Consider the following 15,087-nt stretch of genomic DNA (forward strand, 5'->3'; position numbering starts at 1 on the left):
TGATCAGGTTTGAGGAAGTATCCCAATCCTTGGGTTTAGGGCGTTCCCGGTTTAAGACAAGGCGTTCCCAGTTTAAGACCTTGGATTTTAGGGAAGTTCGATGTTGAGGATTATTGCTGCTGGAATTAGGGCGTTCCTGCTGCCTAAGCTCCTGTTGAACTCTCGTGAGATTCAGAGAGCATTTTGGGAAAAAAGCCTCGTGGAGTAGGTGATTTGGGTAGCAGCAGAACTGGGATTGCCCCAGAACGTGTGTGGAGGCCGGTGTGAGTTCGGGAATAAAGAATTGCTGTTTGAATCTACAAAGCTGTGTGGTGGCTCGTGATTCTGTGCCCAGCCAAGACTGCGGCAGTGTATGTCTCTCTTTTTACCACATTATACTGTTTATGTGTCTATCTTTGCCAGCAGATTGTGAGCAAGTTCAGGATAGACAAAGCCCTGAATTTTACTTATTATTGAATCTCCAACACCAAATGCAAAGTCTTGAAAATAGAAGGTTCTTGAAAATGTTTGCTGAATGAAGGAAGTTGATAGTTATTCAGTGCCTAACTGAAAGCAAGTCAAAAGCACCCCATGAGCCATGTTTCTGGATAGGTTACATCAACCCGTGGACTGAAAATACCAGGGCTTAACTGGCTTCTAATGGGAGACAGTTCTTTGAGGCACCATCAATCGCTATAGGTTTTGCCCCACTTAGAACCATACGGGTTCATTAGTCTGACATGGGAAGCACTTTTCTGAGCTAGTATGTTAGAATAGAAAGCTAGTTCCCAAGGTATGAGAAACAATTGATTATTAAACAAGAACCAAACCTTGTGTTTGGTTGACTGGTTGGTTGGTGGAAAATAAAATACATTAATCTAAATCCTTCAAAGTAATACCAGCTTTAGTTTGAATTTTCAGAATGGTTCTTAGTTTTAAAATACAAAAAAAAAAAAAAGATAAGACAACAACTTATGGAGAAATGTATTAATCATAGCATTATTTCTAACACTAAACCTTGAAAACAACCCATATGTTAGACAACAGGGACTGAGTATATAAATCATGATGTATTTACACAGTTAAGTATTATGGTAATGTAACAATTGTGATTTTGATTAACTTTTTTAGGGGGGAAAATTGTCAACTGCAATGCCAGGTGAACTTGCTAGGTAAGTGATATATTCATGTCATTATACCAATAATATCCATACTATTATATAACATATAAATGTGTATTTTGTTTATGCAAGAATTTCTGGCAGTATGATCTAAAATGTTGCTGCTTTACTCCCTACAAAGCCAATTTTCTCCTTCTCTGCTCCTCTGTATTTAAAGTCTGGTCATGTTTTTCCAGTGTATGATCCTCAAACCCCCTTCAGGAGAATCAACTTGGTGCTATGTCACTCTGACCCCAGGACCCCATCCCAACCTCCATGAGATAGAAGGACAGAACTCTGCTTTACTAGCAACCTCTCCAGATTATTCACTTAAAGTCAAGCATCACTAACCCAAGTTCTCTTACCTCAGGAAACAGTCCTTTCTTTGTGACTCACAGGCAAGGACAAAGAGGCACCCACAGCTTCCAATAGGTAAGTCCTTTCAGGAGCTGAGCTAGAAGGAAAGAAGAAAGGGGTTGATGTTTTGACTTCCAGAGATGCCCGACCACTAGAGGAACTCAGCCTGTAGGCAGATTTGCAGCCTACAGGAACTCAGAGGACGATAATTCACATAGAGGAAAAGAGGTTCCACGTTGAGCTCCCTGAGAAGAGACAGCACCTGCCCCTCTTGCAGGCAGCACTCTGGATGTGGAATAGCTGTGGGATGTATGTGGAGGCTATTTTCCCTGTAAGCCTGGGATCAGCCGTAAGAGCCCTTACCCATAGCACATCCTGTCAGCAGGATCAAGAGACCTTGAGTAGAAGTGTCTTTGGTTCATTCAAAGCAGAACTGCCAGCAGATATCAGAAAGTTGCCCCTGAAGGCAGCATCAAGCAGCAGAAAGATGGAGGAGAGGAAATCCATTGTAGCTACAGCCATGGACCAAGGAGCCAGGCACCTGACTGTTCAGGTGACTATTTCAGTAATTGGTCTCCCAGAATGGGGAGGGAAGTCGGTTCTAAGGGACCAACTTGGAACATCTTGCCAATCCTACTTTGATTTGATTTCATCAAGAAAGAAATCTTAGTGATATTTTTTGCCTTGGAGTGAGAGTTGTAAAGTAAACTCTTGCCCATTGCAAACAGACAGACAGACAAGCTCTGTCATTTATAAACTGAATCACAATTGCAGTGGGTTGTTGAAGCTTCTGTTTCATGTGCAAAATGAGAATATGGGTTCTTGGCAATTGAGTTGTTATGAGAATTAAATGAATTAATATTTTCAAAAAGCTTGGTACAGTGCCTATAACCAAGAAAGAGCTCCACGAAAATAGCTTTTATTTTATAAATACACACATAGAGATAGGCCTTTCTGTGTATTCACTATATCCTGCAGCAATGCATACCAGGGCCAAAAGGACAGCAAGAGCCTTAACTTCACCCTACAGGCAAATCTTCAGCCTTCTTAAGAGAGACCCCTCCCCCAAATTTCCCCCACACTCTGCTGGAGCAGACCCCTGACTCTCCACTCCACCTCCATGAGGATCCTGACCACTGATATTTGTTCCCAACTGGCTGATTCTGAAGGTGAATATTTCCCAAAGCAAAGATGTTACCTTTTATGGTACCTGACATGATTCAAAAGGTATTCAAACATATCATTAAATAACATCAAATCACATAGAGGAAAAGAGGATCCATGTTCCACATTCTTTTAATGCTTTTTAATTTAATAGAAGAGTCTCTTAGGGGCCAGCTCAGCTCTCCCACCTCCTTGCTAATTTGCCAACTGTCCTTTTTAATGAAATGAAAAAAAAACCTGGAATTCAGAAGAGTTAAAGATGTAACATGGTATTGTTTTCATTGTATTTGCTTTTGTGATACCCTGTATTTACAGAATTAATACAGTTTCTTTCCTAAATAAATACATAAGTTAAGAAAAGTGACTTGATATTTTTTAAAGTAAGTAACTAAGAAGAATAGAGGTGATAGATGATCCTTGCCAGAGAGAAGTTTTCAAATACCACCCAGATAGGAAATGCTGCCTTTGAGGTAGAGAAAGTAGTATTTTTTGAGCTGAATAATTGAAGTTGATCATTGTGTTGCAACTTCACAATGCTAGAAAATAGATACTTTTACTTTTCTGTTCCAGATATGAGATAACTAAGGTTCAGAAGGGTTATGTCATTTGCCAAGGTTACGCTGCCAGTAAATTCAAGAGTCAGGATTCAAACTCTCCCAGACACACCCTTATTACATCTCCTTCTGCTAGACGATGCCTCTTGGAAACCAACAACAGCTGCAGGGAACACTAAATGTACATAGGACCCTATCAGCGCCCCCAGGAGGGCCTGTGGGCCAGACACTCCACCCTCACACCCTGGGGATCTTGGCCTCCTCCCTTCTCTACCAGAGAGATCCTTAACAATTCCACTTTACCATCTAACCTAGTACACCTGGCGAAGAGCTTTTTACTGTAAACAACAACTGAACACATCCCTGTTAAAAGCACTTAAGTAAACTCTAAGATGGATAGAATTATACAACGAATCTCAGCAAACTTGGGTAACATCAAATTATCTTATGAAGGGGTCATTGAGTCCAGCAAGAGCCAGGAGGGGCTTTGGGAGGATGACTGCAGCCACACTTAGAAGAGACACACTCAGAGCCAGGTTGGGAAGGGCTTGAATGACCACCGAGGGCGTCAGCTAATTGACACTTGGGTGCTTGAGGAGTGAGACCAGCACAGTTAGAACTCGGGTTCAATCAGAGGGAAAAAGATGACAAGTTTGGGGTGAGGGAGGAGGACATTGTTTCCGTGTCTATTTTTCCTGAGAAGCAATATTTCTTTTGGAAGAAAAGTAAGAGCTGTTAAAATGAAACCCTCTTCTGCTGCACAGCCACCTGGAGGCTCATCAGACACACCACAGCATTTATAGGTAGGTCATTTTCCCAGTGGCCTACCAGAGCAAAGAGATATTATAACCCGCTGGGCATTTCAGACACATTTTTTTTTCTTCCCAAAATAGAGATGATTCAAAAACAATTCTCCATGCGGAAAGCCTGCCTCAAATATAAGGAACAAATAGTTTAAACCACTAAGCCAATAATAGAATTGAGTCTGACCTTTAAGACCTCTATGACCATCAACATCAAATGAACCCTCAGAAAATAGAGTATTGACAATCCCCTTCTTATGTGGCTGGCAGATTTTGTTTTCTGATCTTAATAACTTCTAAATTCTGACACTATACCAAAGAAGTAAGGTCTGGAGACCAGCCCCCAACTCCATTCCAGCAGCACTGCCATGGTGTGTGCCTCTCCCCTGCATTTCCCCAAGGCCATCAGCCCCCTCCACACAGCCTGGCTAAATCCCTTAGTGGCTTCTCCAGATCTTCAAATCAATGACCTTGATTTGACCTGGAAGGACCCTGTGGTCGTGAGCTTTTTATCACTGTGACCAAAACACCTTACAAGAACAATTTAGAAAAAGCAAAAGTTTATTTTGGTTCATGGTCTCAGAGGTCTCCGTTCATGGTGTCAGTGGTGACTCCAATGCTCCAGGCCTGATTCGAGGCAGAGCATCATGGTGGAAGGGGTTGGCAAAGGGAAGCTGCTCAGGACATAATGGAGCAGAGAGAAAGAAGGCAGGAAGGGGTCGTAGGGAAGGTGAATCCTTCCAGAGCACAACCCCAGTAACCCACTTCCTCAGCCATGCCCTACCTGCCCTCAATTACCATCCAGTCAGTCCATTCAAACTAGATGGCATGATTAGGTTATAGCTCTCACAATCCAATCATTTTACCTCTACATATTCCTGCAGTAACAGGAGCTTTGGGAGGATACCTCATGTCCAAACCATAATAGACCCTCACTGAACAATGCACTCCAGTTGGCTTCTGTTTCTCCCTTTCTGGTATTCCCCCCAAGGGAGTGATCTTCTCATGCTTCACCACTGCCATGGTTCACCTATCTGTCAATACTTTAGGGGAGTTAATGTAGGTCCTGGCACCCAGTAGGATATAACATAAGATATTCTCTATCATTGGCTCATTAGAACCTTTGAAAGCCTACCCCAAAAGTAAAAATACAGAGATGACATTAAACTTAGCAGATTTATTGTCCCAAAATAGGGCACTGGTTGCAAATTTGAACCTCAAACAACTTAAGAAACTTTGTATATACAGATCTATGGGTTATTGAGAAGGAGCCTGGGAAAGTAGTATATACAAAAAGAGGATTTAGGACTATTTCCCACACACCCCGAATGCAAGTCTGAGAGCAGCTGGCAGGCCCCAAGGACCACTTCTTCATGTCTTGATTCGCTTCTGCTCTAATCTTGGCCTTTATGAATTTTTTTCTTTCTTAAAACTAACCTGTCCTTTACTACATTCTTACTTTGCCATCACCCAACCCACAGAGAAGCTCCATCCTCTAGAATTGCCTGTAGTCAGTACTCTGGCCTGTTGACTTACCTCTCCCTGCACAGTCAGTGTCTCCCTGTCTCTGCTTCCCAGCTCTGGCCATACATGCTCAACCTGCAGCTCTCCCGGCCTCTGAAAACCTCCCCATATTTCTCAGTGGGGAAAATAAACATAGAGACTTCCTAGGTTATCTTGGGGTCCCAGGTCTTTCCCTGAAATAATCATTTTTAACACATCTCCAGGGCATACCGTTCCATCTCCATCTCTTCTTAATCATCTTGCAACTGCTCAGTTGCTGACACACTCTCCCCTTCCAGTGCAGTACTTCTCTGTAATTAGTCCCTCCTCCTCTTATCCTCACCCCTAATTCAGCCTTGGCAATATATAAACTCTGTAATTAGGAAGGGCTAAAATCTTGCCAGGAATGCAAACATATTTAGTGCTAGAGCCTAGCATTTTGTGCCATTCTGGGCTCTACTCCAAATCCTAGAGGAACAGACAAGGGGAAAGAAATGAGCCTATAGTCCATGTGAGGGGCTTTGTCCCAATGGCATCTAATCCCCAAAGACCTGAGAGGGGCTTAGGTAACAGAGCTCAGAGAGTCAAGGGATTTGTCCAAGGTAGCAAACCTGGAAAGGGGCAGAACCAGACCCAACCAAGATTGCCTCATCTGCTGTGATCTTGGGGCTTCCCCACGTGATCACAGACTATCACAAATGATTTCTGACTGGCACCTGATGGGCTCAGCTAACTGGGTTACAGAATTCCTCAACATGGCTCTCTCCACTGTTGGGTTTTCCTGTTCAAAAAACTCCTACATATTTGGCAAGGAAAAAACATTCCAATGATGTCAACATTTCTGAACAACTCTGAGAAAGCCACCAAAAGCCATCCTGCCAGGCACTCACTTGTGCAGCCACTGCTAGGTTGTAAGCAACTTATGGACAGGGTACATCTCTTAATCATCTTTGTCTCCCATGTGGCACTGATGGTGCCACAATAAATGGGGTATTACAGAAGAAAAATAGAGAGAAAATTGGACTCTTGTGCAACTGGATCCCCAAGCAGAAACCCAGAGTCCATTAGGGCATCTTTAAACTATCCTTGGATACTGAAACAATATTGCTGTGTCCTGGAATCCCAAGGGAGCAGGAAAAGGAGATGAGGGAGAGAGAGCCAGAGAGAGAGAGAGAGAGAGAGAGAGAGAGAGAGAGAGAGAGAGAGAGAGAGAGAGATATCCACCAAGCTGGGTGACAAAATCATTTTTTACAAAATGAGTCTTCATTGCCCTCCTATTCTTAAATCTCCTTGTTATATAAAAGGTTGTCTTACACAAGGAGAGAAAAAGATACATTTTGAGAAGACCTGGCAGGAATATTTTTGTAGGCCCCTCAACAGTTACTAGAATCATCAGAGAAACAGATGGTACATTACTGCAACATGCGGCACAAAGGACAATTCCTACATCAGGCATCATCGGGGTCCACCCCCAGAGCTGCTTGCTGCTGTCATCAGGAGCCTTGAAACCAAATACACGATGTCTTTCTGCGTTCCATGAGTATGAGACTGTCATTAGCAAAATGATCTTTAGCAACTTTCACCTCTGAAATCAACTAACAACTTGTTGTTTTCTTTTCAAAGGGAAAAGAAGACACTTTCCTCTTCATCCTAAACTGCACAGTGATGACTCCCCCTGGAAATAAAAGGAAGAAAGAAGTGATTTGCAAGCTGTTGTGCATATAAATAGAAATATAGATAACATGAGCTTTGCAAAATGGGGAGGACTTAGTGGTCTCTCCTGGAGAATTTGAAACCAGCTGCTCAAACACCAGTGTATTTCTACTACACGGAAAAAGTTCCAGCTGCTTTCGCTGGGCCAGAGATCTGGGCAGTTGTGGGTATTGATATGATGCAGGAAGCACTGGCATCTTGAAAGATGGAGGAAATAACAGAGCAGAGAGGTCTCTATGGCTTCTCCTGCCTCTCTCTCCCCTGATGAGGGCCACAGAAACTAGAATTCCCCTTGCCCCTTCTTCCAAAAACAGTCCACTCTCTCATTTCCCTCTCTTCTTAAGACCCCATATGACAGGTGTCTTTCTCTATACCTGGAGGGAAGGAATGTCACACAATGATGCCCAGAAGAAACTGAACCAACCATTGCCAAGACCCTACCCATCTGAGCTCACTATCATTAGATTATAACCTTTTATCTTCCAATCACACTGTACACAATCGATCCATAAAAATACGCAGATCTCCCTCCTCCATCTTTGGGCCTTCATTTCTTAAGACTCCTGGATCACATAATGAAGGGAAAGCAAGGAAAGGGAGACGGGGGAGCGAGAAATGAAAGATGGAGACCAGGCAGAGATCCACACGAGAATTTATTTGTCAAAGCTGACAAATAAAGGCCATCTCTCTATAGGAGAGAGAGACCCCCAAGATGTTAGGGTGATGAACTTTTGTGGGGTAGGGGTTTGGAGTTGTATTTGTGGCGCTATGGGATAGGGTGGGGGTGCTTGCATCAGAGCTGGGAGAGTGGGGAACAGCATGGGATTGGCTTAGGTAGATGGCACCATGGGGCTTTCCAGAGCAAAGGGGTCGTGTCCTTCTGGGATTGGCTTATGGTACCATGTGGTAGGTCACTAATGGGGGTGGGAAGAGTTCAGGTAAGAGGAAGTACAGGAAAGTGAAACTTATCTCATAAGATGGTGGTTTACATTTAAGATGGCTGCTGGGATGTTAAATCAATACCCTATCCATAAGACTTTATGTTAACATAACTTTATTGTATGCTTTTCTCTGGCTAATCTGTCTTTTGTTATAGGGATTTCAGCTATGAACCTCACAATGGGTGAGGAAAAGAAATTACATTTTCTTCCCTACAATATTAAACTGTTCAAACAGACTAGTTCCTGAGCTAGCTCTTTGCTCTTGACACTGGATGCCTTCCACAGAGATAGACTTCAGTCCCACCTTTTCAAATAAAATCCTACAGCTTTATAGAAAACTACTCATCATTGAATTTCCTCTCTCTCTCTCTCTCTCTCTCGTACTGGGGATTGAACCCAGGGTGTTCTACCACTAAGCTACATCTCTGGCCCTTTTTATTTTATTTTGAGATAAGTTCTCACTAAGTTGCCCAGGCTGACTGGCCTCAAACCTTTGATCCTCCTGTCGCAGCCTCACTGAGATTACAAGGTGAACACCATGTGCCAGACTTAATTCCACATCTTCTATTTAGTTATCAGCTTGCCCTTGCTCTTGACCAATATGCTCCCTTCTCACTCTCTCAGTCCTCTCTGTAATGTGCACATCCCCAGGATTGGATCACAATCTGCCCTCCCATTTGGTATGATGAGTCCAAAGAGGGATCCTAACATCTGAACATCAGCCTATCAACCTTCTAAATGAATTAGAAGACCCATTTCTCCTCCTCTGAACACTGCTGACTTTGAGTATGCTTTTGCTGCTATAGAATATATTCAAGCCAAGAAGAAAGAAACCAGGATTAAGTCTCTAACATTTATATCCTTAGAAGCACATCAGCCAACAAACCAGAAGACAAGGGATTGCCCCTTAGATAGGTATGAGCCACCCATCTACATGAACAGACTCAAATATTTTTCTGACCATTAGCTTCCAAATAGGCATGGCCCATGATGTCCCCTAAAGGGTGGCCCTTCTTGAATTCCAAGCAAAGGAACAAGTTTTCATGATTCTAATCCAAAGAAATTCCTGCAGGGGTTTCTAACTTTTACAGAACTGAATTTGAAAACAGTATCCTCAGCTGGGGCTTTGAAGAGCAGCCCCCTGGGTGTCATCCATGTAAGACAATGCCATATGCACAGTGGTATGCATGGAGAACTTTCCAGAAAGCAAAAATCCTCAGCAAAATATTAATAGTAATTAGCTCCAGGAGAGGAGACATGTTCAGGATGCCAGATTAAAAAAAAAAAAAAAACACTTTCTAGAAGGAAAGGAGGCAAAGGAGAAGGGAGAGTAGTGGAAGGGAAGAGCTCAATGACTTCTTTAAGAAGCACAGTGAGCTGGTCATCGTTGAGCATGGGTCACCTTAGAAAACAACTTGAGCCTCCAGACCTACCGGGGTCTGAATTCAAGGGCAGATCTCCTGAAAATCACTCAGCCCCTCTTAAACTCAGTATTCCCTTCTGTAAAAAAATAGCTCAGATGATGAGAATCAAAAGAAAGGAAATGGATAGATAAATCAGCACTGGTGGACATGTGTAAATCACAATAAATATTACCTACTGTCAACACATCACATATGTGGGTTGATTTTTTTCTTCCAGACTATAAGGAGCATAGGCCATAGAAATGCTGGGGCATGCTGGGACTCATTAAGCTGGTGGCCATAAGGAACAGCAGCCATTGAACTGCTTAGTCATGTCTGCTTGCAATTCATAAAGAGCTGTGAGGGGCAATAGCCATAGGCATGCTTAGCAATGACTGGTTACAATTAATAGGGAGCACAGCTCCATGGACATGTACAAAGAACATGCCCAGCTGCAATTACATCACCTCACTGGACATAACCAATAGACATTGATTTTCACTGTAACCAATCACCAATGTGCACCACCGACTTGCAACTGTATTTAAATTGCTGGTCCTGTCACATTGAATAATTTTGCTCCAAGGACATCAGTGAGACTGGCCCCCTTGCTGTCCATCCCTGGACTGACTCCACTATTCCCTGATGTCCAGCCAGGGGCTAAAAAGAACCACTAAACAAGGACGATGTCTGCTCTTTAGCTAAGAGAAGTTGTGTGGCATTGGAGGTATTTTGGGGCTCATGGCTGCCTTAGGATTGTGTGATTTGCTTATGGTGTTTAATTAGTGTACACTGAATGCTAGTTGGGGTGCTCCAGCACACCCAACATTTTTGCATTAATTGTTTATATTTGATTATTGGTATGATCAAATATATACTTGCATTTAAAGATAATCCACCTCCAAGTAATTATTAATAGTGCTGCTCACAACACAAACAACCCTACTCAAAACTTAAAATATTATAAATCAATTCGGGCATGGCAGCACATGTCCATAGTCCCAACAACTTGGGATGCTGAGGTGGGAGTATCATTTAAGCTCAGGAGTTCCAAATCAGCCTGAGCAACATAACCAGAAACACAAAAGATAAAAACACACTGTCTTCACATGCTATCCAGAAGAACTTTCCCACTACAACAGCACTAGCTTCCACTGGCTAGTGAGAATTTGAACGGTGGTTAATGTGACTGACGAAATAAATTAAACTTTATTTAAATTAGATCTAAAAGGAAATGGCCACATGGGGCCAGATCTGGCCTCTTTTGCACCAAGGGTATCAGAGACATGCAAAAGTCCCCATTTTGTTAAGACAGGTCTCCAGATGATAATCCCCAACTCTGCAAAGAAAATGCCCAAATGAAGGAACCCAGATGGATTATTTTTATTTTCACTAAAAGTCCATTAAACCCTAGCTAAACCATAACAGCATTGCCACATTTAGAATATTTTAAAATAGAAACAGTGTGTTTTTGAGTAAAGGTACAAAGCCATTTCATCACAAAGGTTTAAGCTGTTAACATTTACAGAGTTGTTTTTGCATTTAAATAGAACACTCTTGATGCTTTTTAAAAATGCTTCAATACATAATGGCATTCTAATGGTAGGATTCCAGGGAGTGGGGGCACTCCTTTAAGTGGTACTCACATCTGCTGATCTAGACTACTCCAAAGGCTTGCCCTATCATATTCTGAATCACCTTGGTCACAGAAGATGGAAATGAACCTGTTGAGCAGTGACCTAGGAAAGTCCTATAGATAAATGAAACCAAAGTGAAGTCAAGACTCTCAAAGAATGCATTTGCACTCTATTCAATGAGTACTAAGATCAATAGATGTTATGGTTTAAGAGTCTTAACCCAATCAGTGATTCAATCCCCTGATAGGGATTAACTGAAGTGGTAAGGTGGGCTAGAGGAAATGGGAACTGGGGGCGTGGCTTTGGGTATACATTTGTATCTGGCAGAGTGGAGTCTCTGTCCCTGCTTTGTGATCATCATGGGAGCTGCTTCCTTCTGCCACACTCTCCACCATGATCTTCAGCCTCACCTGGAGCCTGGAGGAATGGAGCCAGAATTCTATGGACTAAGACCTCTGAAACCGTGAGCCCTCAAATAAACCTTTCCTCCTCTACAATTGTCCTGGTCGGGTTCTTTAAGCAGCAAAAAGGCTGACTAAAATGATAGGCATTCCTGGGCAAGGAGTTAACTGCTGGATTCAGGTTTTGCGGGCACTGAAGGTTCACTCTGGTGGGAACTGTGATGGTCTTCCAGCTCCCCACTCTCAACACCAGGACTGAAGCCCTCATCCCCAGATGCTGGAAGTGTGGGTGGCCACCAGTCCTTCCTGGAGTTGCCAGGACTGAAGTGAGTACCTTTCCCTAGGTCATGGCCTGTTCTCTGAGCATCCTAAAGCCATTGATCGTGATGGGGCTATGGAGTCCAGGTTTGCTGGCTCTACCTCAGGCCAACTCCACAAGGCCTTTCCACTCCCTGGAGGGATGAGCTCTTTCATCTTCTCCTTCTGGCAAATCCACCCGCTTCTTTCACTACCAGCACTACCTCCACAGGCATTAATGCCACGGGCATCCGTTCTTTGTGCTAATCTCTCTCTGATTCCCAGACAACCCACGTGGGACAGGTACTATGTGCCAGGCACTGTTCTCGACTTTTTATGTGTACTTACTTGTAGAACTAAGTACTTTTATTATCTTTGTTTTAGAGATAAACTGAGACTACAAAGAGATCAATAATTTTTCCAGACACCCAAGTGGCCTTGGGAGATCTTGTAAGGATGGTGTATGTCAATATACTTAGAACAGTGACTCACAGAGTCAGTCCCCAAATCATTCATTAAGGTTTTTCATTCAGTCTATAAATATTTACTGAGCATCCACTATCTGCTGAGCCCTATGCTCAGCACTGCAGATAGAGCTGTGAGCAAGATCCCTGACCTAAAAAAAAAAAAAAAAAACTAACCTTCTCGAGCAGGCAGGGCAAGACGTAGACAAATAAACAAGAAAATATAGATGTCACACGAGTGTTGTGCAGAATATAAGGCAAGTTAAGGGAGACAGGAGAAGGCAGGGACAGGTATGCAGCTATTTTTTTCTAGAGAAGTAAGGGAAGATCTCAAGGATAAAGTGACACTTGAGTAAAGGACAGATAGTAGGAAGTCAGTGAGTAAATATTTAAAGAAAGAGGATGTCAAATGCAATGGACAATGCCCAAGTCAGAAACAACACAAGAACCTGAGCAGAGGTATGGCAGGAACTGACAAATTTTACATGAATCACTCTGGCTGCTGTGTTGAACAGACTTAGGTCAGAAACAAAAAGGAGGCAAGGATGCCAAATAGCAGTCTCTTGCCATATCCCAGGCCGGCAATGGTGGTGGTTCAGACCAAGATGTCAGCAAGGAAGTGGTTGGAACTGTTCGATCTATGCCAGAGGTAGAGCCATCTGGATCTGCAAACGGATCAGATGTGCAAGAGCAAGAGAAAAATTAAAGATGATTCCAAGATTTGGGGCCTGGGCAGTTACAAGGATGGAGTTGCCATGGACTGAGATAAAAATCTGTGGAGGGAACAGCAAGATGGGGAAGGATCCAGGGATTTGGAGTATCGCAAGTTAGCTGTCACCAGCCAGTAGCACTTAGAGAAGACATAGCCTGCAGGTTATGAACATAGATGCCATGGCCGGACTATCCAGAGCTAAGTCTCACCAGCTCTGCTGCCATTATCTGTGTGACCTTGGACAATGTCCTACACCTCTCTGGGCTTCATTATTCTTACCTATAAATAGAAAGAACATATGTACTAACTTCACGAGGGTGTTGTGAAGCTCAGGATGACAGTTCTCATGCAACAGTTCTCACTCTATTAGTATTTAAAAATTAAAATATGGCTCTTGATTAATGTGAATTTTGAGAATCTATACATGATATACTAGACACCCAGGAAGGGTGATTCACTGACTCTGAAGACTTGTTTCCCACAGGAGGGGGCATCTGGGCTTGTGTTTGAAAGATGAATAGATGAAATAGCCAGATGGGTAAGGAAGTAGAGGGTGTGGGACAGTCAAGACAGAAGGATTGGCATGTCTCTTCCTGATCATAGAACCAATATGCAGCAAAAGCCAAATATAAAATGGCTCTTAAGACACTTGTATTTATCCTTCTCTCTGGTTCTATGGAATCTAAAATGTGTCCAAAGAGACTGAGAATGTTTTCCAGCTTATGTATTCAAAATAAATAAACCCTAGTAAGCCCACCTGGTCTTCTCATGCACCTGTCTTCACTGAGTTGGATCAGGGCCACCACTGACCATGAGCATGGGAAACCCATATTGACATACTGGGGCTTCTGACAGCCGTCACTCTGTGGCCCCAGCCGACCCCCAGGTAGCTTCCTTTCTGATCTCTTAGGTGAGGGTGTTCAAAAAGCACATGATATTTGCCTTTTCTCTAATTATATTTGAACATGTTTCAAGTCCATGTGGACCAATAAGTATCCTTGAACTCTCTGTGCCTTACCATTCCTAACAATTCTGCTAAAAAAAGAAAATAGCATTTGAAAGGTCAAAAGCTTGATTCCAGCAGAGCAATTCTGCCTGGAACTCAGTGAAATGGTCCACAAAGACAGATTCAGAAGTTAAGCATCAGATTTCATTACAAAAACTTTACCACTTGGTAAATTGTCAAGTGTCAGGACACAAGCAAAAAAGGAGAGGCTTTAACTTGTATGGGGTCAAAGCATTTCCTCACTTTTTAATGCATCCTGAATATGTAAGTATGGAAAGTCTCAACCACTAGTAACAGCTAGTTCAAAAGACAGCCAGATCCTGAACAGTAGGAGCCTGCCTCTCTGGCCAGGCCACCCACTGAAGACCTTCCATGTGCAGGCCCCGCCTCAGGTAGCCCCCCCCTCAACCATCTAGGCCCCTATGTTGCTCAAATGGCAGTATGGTCAGAGAGCTGCTTCCTCCTCATGAGCAGTCCTAAAATAAATAGCCTGCAGCCCAGAATAACCCACCATGCTCTCATCCCTTGAAACTTCCGAGAGGCTTCCATTCTGCGTCCTAGGTTACCCACTGCCCCACCCAGACACTGAAATGCAATCCCTTGAGGATTCCTCTCAGCTTCTACTACCCGTGGTCCTGCATCAACAGAGACACTCCTGGAAATCAATACCAAGAAATGCACTACCCTACTGGGATTCTCAAAGCCTTTTCTCTGCTCTAGGACACTTGAAGGCCCATGTGCCCAGCAATACCAGGGTTGATAACAGCAGTATTTAATCAACAAAATTGAGACCTGCTTACCTCCACCCCAGGTAGAGAGACTCTCAGAGAAGACGAAGATCACTTGTTTATCAACCCTTTGCCCCTCCATCACCACCAAGCTTCTGGTAGCTCTGAGCACTGACAGCAGTGTCACTCAGCCCTGTACCCCATGTCCTGCCCTCTTCAACAAATCACGGGGCCAATTACTCCTCATCCTCCTTCTTTCCCCAGA

The 15,087-nt window shown here is 43.2% G+C and overlaps 1 protein-coding gene across 1 annotated transcript in view; it reads right to left on the reverse strand.

Moving 5' to 3' along the window:
- Positions 1 to 15,087, reverse strand: part of SV2B (synaptic vesicle glycoprotein 2B) — a 180,538-nt gene that overhangs the window by 81,115 nt on the left and 84,336 nt on the right. Inside the window, exon 2 of the mRNA XM_081292247.1 lies at positions 1,505 to 1,593. The gene's annotated coding sequence lies outside the window, so the exon portion shown is untranslated. The remainder of the gene's footprint in view (positions 1 to 1,504; positions 1,594 to 15,087) is intronic.

Source organism: Spermophilus citellus, assembly GCF_964194105.1.
Source record: "Spermophilus citellus genome assembly, chromosome: 4".
NCBI lineage: Eukaryota > Metazoa > Chordata > Mammalia > Rodentia > Sciuridae > Spermophilus > Spermophilus citellus.